Below are 6,666 nucleotides of genomic sequence, written 5' to 3'. Positions count from 1 at the left end.
TTTATATATATATATATATATATATAAACAAAAAATTCAAGAATAAATTAAATTGATAAGTATGATTTAGATGAATTGTGGTCTTCAAGTAAATCGAAGGTTGTAAATCGAAACATATGAAAACGTAAATCGAACTACTTGATTCGACATATTTACTTGGAGAGAATACTTCCAACTTTTGCACCATATTAATTCGAATCTTGTTAATTTGATTTAGTACTCGAATGACTAATTCGAATTAAATCAATTCAAGGATAGAAATGTGTCCAACTTTTGGCACCATATTAATTCGAATATTGTTAATTCAATTCAGTACTGAAATGGTTAATCATAATTCGAATTAAATCAATTCGATTTGTACGTAAATATGTATGGTGAATGAAAATACATAAATTAAGATTTTGATTATTAATAAAAATACATAAATTAAGCTCTTTGATTATTAATAAAAATATTTTTACATTTCAATCAATATAATGATGGTGAAAAGTTTGGAGGATCCAATAACACTTCACTCAATTTAATTCATATTCAAAGTGTTCCAATAATCATATCTAAAAGGGCATTAATTTGAAACTTATTAACTTGAAATAAACTACTAAGAAAAAAAAGAAAAGAAATAAACTATCATGATCTGAAAAAGTTTCTAATAAGTAGTAAGGTTGATGATGCAAAAAATAAAATTGTAGAATGCAAAGAGAAGAATAGAGAAGTGAATTGAGAGAAAATCAGAATTAACTATCATGTATTAAACTAACTTCTTTATGTATAAGGCATTGCTATATATAAATATATAGAGATATATTGTGTAACTGAATTTTATAACAGAATTTCAGTTCTTGACTCAGCTAGACATAATTAACCAAAATCTGTAGCTTCTTGATCTTGATCCTTGACAGCTCTCCTCAAACTGAGTGTAAGGGATGAACAAACACGAAATTTGCCACAAAATTTAGAAAAGAGAGTCATCAATAGTGGCTTAGTAAATATGTCAGCCACCTGATTTTAGGATGGAATATTAGTGACAAATAATCTCTTATGTGTAACTTGGTCCCTCACAAAGTGAAGATTTAGCACGAAATGCTTAGATTTGCTGTGTAAAATTAGATTTGCAGCAAGAAGGCAAGCACTTTGGTTATCACAGTAGAGAGTAGGAGCTGTGGTGAGAGAGAGATGTAACTCGTGAAGTAGATTTTGTGTCCAAATAACTTTAGATTGAGCTACAGCAATTGCACAAAACTCAGCTTCTATGCTTGATCGGCTAACGGCATGTTGCTTGTCACTTTTCCATGCAATCAAGTTTGTTTCTAGGTAGACACAATATCCAATAACACTTTTTCTATCAACGGCGAAAAAAGTAAATAATCGAAAGTCAGTACAGGCTATAAATAAGAGAGCCTGATCCATACTTCTTTTAATATATCTAAGTATCCTTTTGAGTGCTCTCTAATGATTAACAGTGGAATTGTGCATATATGGACAAATCTTGCTAACAGTAAATATGAGGTCTGGTCTAGTAAGTGTCAGATATTGGAGGGCCCCTGCAATAGAATGAAATAATTTTGGATCTTCAAAATGAGAGGAATCATTAGCTGACAATTTTGAAGAAGCAACCATACGAGTTGGGGCTGAATTAGCCATGGTCATTTTAGTTCTATCAAGTAAGTCAGTTATATATTTCTTTTAATACAGTAAAATTTGAGAATCATTCACATAATTGGCTTCTAAGCCAAGAAAAAAATTGAATTTGCCAAGGTCTTTTTAAGAGAGAAAATAGAGTGAAGCTGCTGAATTAATACTTGTAATTCAGATGGGTTATCTCCAGTTAATAGAATATCATCAACATATGCACATAATAGAGTTACAGATGTATTAGTATGTCTTATGAATAAAGAAGGATCTGAATGAGTACTAATAAAACCAAACTTCTTTAATGTGGCAGATAAGGTTAGAAACCAAACTCTAGGTGCTTGTTTGAGTCCATAAATAGCTTTCCATAATCTGCAAACAATAGAAGGGTTAGTGTCACAAAATTTTTGAGGTTGTTGCATATAAACTGTTTCATGCAAATTACCATTGAGAAATGCATTGTCAAAATCAAATTGTCTCAATTGCCAGCCTCGAGATAAGGCAATTGAGAGCACAATTCGGATGGTTTGAGATTTAATCACAAGACTAAAGGTTTACTCAAAGTCCACACCCTCTCTTTGATGAAATTTCTTGGCCACAAGTCTAGCTTTGTATCTAATGACTTGGCCTTGAGGGTTCTTTTTCAATGCAAACACCCATTTTCTGCCTATAATGACAACATTAGGTGGTGGAGAGGTCAGATCCCATGTTTGACATTTTAAAAGTGCAGATACTCAGTCTGCATTGCCTGTTTTCAATGAGCATGTTTTAATACTTCTGAAGCTGTTTTTGGTGTATGATGTAGAAACTCTGAATCACTATGCAATGAGAAAGTTATAGTTAAAAAGACTCGAGGTTTAGAAATTTCAGATTTAGATCTAGTTTTTATTGGGTGAATGTTGGATGGTGATGGAGGAAGAGGAGGTGAAACTTGTGATGAAGAAGAGATAATAGGTGGTTACAGAGGTAACACTATTTCCATATCTGAAGTTTGGGCCAATAGATATTGTGGGATATTGAAGGTCACGATTTACTGATATAGGATGTGAAGCTAAGTGAGACAGATTTGAAGAGGGAGGGGAGGAGATGGAGGGAGAAATTGGTATTTTTAAAGGAGGTGTGTGTAGCTGAATTGGTGATGGTGGTCCAGGAATAACTTGTGCCGTAGGTAAGAGAGGTGAGGAGTCTGAAATAGAAGAATGTTTCGAAGTAAAATGGGAAGAGTATGGGAATCTTGTTTCATAAAAAACATTTCTTGATATATATAATTTACTTGATGGAAAAAGACACTTATAGTTTTTGTAGCTAAAATCATAGCCTGAGAATAAACATAAATGAGACTTGTAATCAAATTTATGTTTGTTGTAAGGTCTCAAGAGAGGGTAGCAAGCACAGCCAAATACTTTGAAAAAAGTGTAATCTGGTTGGTGATGAAAGAGTTTCTCCAAAGGAGATAATTGATTGAGAACAGGAGTGGGAAGTCTATTAATGAGATAAGCAGCAGTTTGGAATGCATAATCCTAGAACTGTAATGGAAGAGCAGTTGTGGCAAGAAGTGATAGACCAACTTCTATACGATGTCGATGTTTTTTTTCCATTGTCCCTTGTTATTGATGTGTATAAGGACATGAAAGTCTGCGAATGATTCCCTGCTCAATCAAATAAGTCTTAAAGGAATTAGACAAAAATTCAAGACCATGATCACTTTGTATAGCTTTAAGTTGATGTCCAGTTTGTCTTTCCAAAGTAGTTTTATATTGCTTAAAGTCGTTAAGGCTTCAGATTTACTAACCAGAAGAGAAAGAGAAGTGTATCTACTATAAGAATCTACAAAACTAATATAATATCTAAAACCATTCTTAGAAACTATAGGAGTTGGTCCCAAATATCTATGTAGACAAGTTCTAAGGGATGCACATACACAGATTGAGAATCTGAAAAAGGTAATTGATATAACTTTGCCATAGAACAGAATTCACAAACAGATATAGGACTAGAGCATTTTAAATATAAAATTTGATATTTATTCAGAATTTGTGAGACAGTTTTCATAGAGGGATGCCCAAATCTCTTATACCATATATCTATAGAATTATTGAGAATAGAAGTAGCAGTCAATGCGGTTTGTTGCTTTACACAATTTGGGGTTGGAGAAAGAGATTTTGGTACAAATAGATTGAAAAACACATAAATTCCATTCTTAGCTATCCCTTGAAATAGATGATTTCTGGTAGCCTGATCACGAACAAAGTAATGGTGAGGCCAAAACTAAAAAAAGACCGAGTTATCAACTGCAAATTTAGAAATGCTCAAGAGATTTTAGATTATTTGAGGCACAAGTAATAGATTGGTTAATTTGAAAGAAAGAGCAGTATTTGAATCATAAAGAATAGAAGAACCAGAGTTAGAAATCTTGATACCTTGATCATTACGTATATACAACTAATCTAATCCAATCTGATTCTCAGCAGCTTGAAGAAGGTTATTAGGTTCAGCTGTCACATGGTGACTGGCTCCAGAATTAGGATACCATGTTGTATTTTGTGAGGATGATGATGATGGTGGTGCTGCCAAGAATGCCCTAGGTTGATAAAAGGATGGTGGAGAAGTTAGAGGATAATATGATTGAGCTGAAAATGTTGCATTAGGTGACTCAAATTGCTGGTCAAATCTGTAATAATAACTCCAAGCAGCATGTCCAAGGCGATTACAAATCTGACAAAACAAGCAGTTGAGTTGGTAAATCTGCCACCTCTCATGAATCTTCCTCCTCTTCCTCTACCTCTAGAAGGATTGAAGTTTCTTTGAAAATTCTTATCCGAAGGGATAAAAGATTGAGATAAATTGGCTAAAAGAATTGGTTGTGAAGGTTTCTTGAATCGATTTAGCATATCTTCATATGCTACCAGGTATGATTCTGCTTCAACTACTGTAAACTTACCCATTTTTTCCATGAAAGTGCCAATGAGACCTTGATATTCTTCAGTGACTCCATCAAGAATGGTTTGAATATATCCATCTTCAGAAAACGGTGCTTCTAAGGCAATTAATGAATCTACTAATTATCTAATTTTTGTAAGATATTCAATAGTGGTAGTAGTGAGTCTTACATACTTTAATTGTGATCGAAGACTATGAATTCTTGCCCTTGATGATGCTGTAAAGAATTCAAGAATAGTATTCCACATCTCATAGAAGAATTTACAGTGTACAATCTTGTTTTTTAAGGTTGTATCCATAGATGCCAATAGCCAGATCATAAGAGATTTGTCCTGGAATCTTCATTCTTTGAAGGTTTCTGATTCAGTCTTTGTTGGCTTTGCTAGGTCTCCAAAATCCACCGTTTGAGCTGAGATGATCTCCTTCTTGAAGTGACTTTTAAGATTCTGGCTTTCACTATGATGATTGCAGTTTGTTTCCACGTTAGGAAATTGTTGTCATTGAGCTTATCAGAGATAACTGGTAAACAATATTTGGAGTTGGAAGCATTAGAAAGGATCATAACCATGATGTCAACCATTAGGCTCTGAATACCATGAAAAGGTTTCTGATAAGAAGTAGTAAGGTTGATGATGCAGAAAATGAAATTGTAGAATGCAGAGAGAAGAATAAAGGAGAAGTGAATTGAGAGAAAATCATAATTAACTATCATGTATTAAACTAACTTCTTTATATATAAGACATTGCTATATATAGATGCATAGAGACATATTGTGTAACTAAATTTTGTAACAGAATTTCAGTTATTGACTCAGCTAAACATAGTTAACTAAAATCTGTAGCTTCTTGATCTTGATCTTGATCCTTGACATGATCAATAACAAAGTCTCACTTAGTGCATTAAAAGATTTTAAGCATAAGATTTTCACGATTTCAACAGTTGAATTAAAAATTGAAAAGGTGCAAGTCAAGAAACCAAAAACCATTGCATCCTTATTTTGGTAACAAAATCCATCATCAAAAAAGACTTTAAAAAACAGTTAAAACCAATAAGAGGGGAAAAATAATAAATTTAAGAATTTTCTCTTCCTGAAAGAATACATAAATTAAGATATATTTCTGCAACACACTAATCATACTTTCTGTACTATTTGTAAATTGAAGAATATTTTCTCTTAAATACACATTATAGCTTGATATTTTGCAGGCCACTCCTGGGTTCAGGAAGGAGCTCTTCCTCCTTATTAATTTTATTCAGTGATGACCCCAAGAAATAAATACTACCAATCCAAATATCAAGGCTCAGGAGGTTCAAAAATTGAGGCAAAATTAAATCAGAATGTTAAATTGTGGAAGAAAAATTGGAACAAAAATTAATCGATCAATATTGTTCGAACCAAAATTCAGAAGGCACAGGGATGAAGAACAAACTAGAAAGAGAAAGAGAGAAAGAACAAACTGGGACAAGGGAGAAGAACAGACTAGAAAGAGAAAGAGAGAGGGGAGAGGAAGCAATCAAGCAACACACAATAGGGCAGGAGGAAGGCTGCCGACGACAACACCAGGACAGATGGATGGGAAGGACAACACAGACGTGCACGGTGGAGTGAGAAGACTTAGACGACCCCTTCCACTTTACTTTCGCACGCGGGAGCTACATGGCGGAGGGAGCAGACCAATGACTGAGAAGAACAATGACACAGACATAGCGATTGGAATTGACGGAGGGAAGAGTCACAGCAGCGGAGTATCTCAGGGATGGTGATTAGCGCATTTGCTCCTCTAGGGTTTGCGCAAAAATGTGAAGAATGGTGCCGTTTATCTTTTTGCCTCAAATTTTAATAAACTCCTCCCAAAATGTCATTTGGGGCGCTTTGGACACCAAATCGCCGTTATTCTCATCAGTTTTCAATGGAACATGTGTACACTATCAGAATCGTTGCTATTTCATCGATTGACGGCGGTTTAAGAAATCACTGACAATTATCCGTCGCAATTTACTGTTTATTTTGTAGTGTAATATAATAGTTAAATAAAAAAAATAATCGTATTTCAAAGGTTTATATAGGTGTAATTTACATGATATTATATATTTTT

This window comes from Arachis ipaensis, chromosome B05, assembly GCF_000816755.2.
Source record: "Arachis ipaensis cultivar K30076 chromosome B05, Araip1.1, whole genome shotgun sequence".
NCBI classification, from domain to species: Eukaryota; Viridiplantae; Streptophyta; class Magnoliopsida; order Fabales; family Fabaceae; genus Arachis; species Arachis ipaensis.
Note: the sequence above shows the minus strand (reverse complement) of the source record.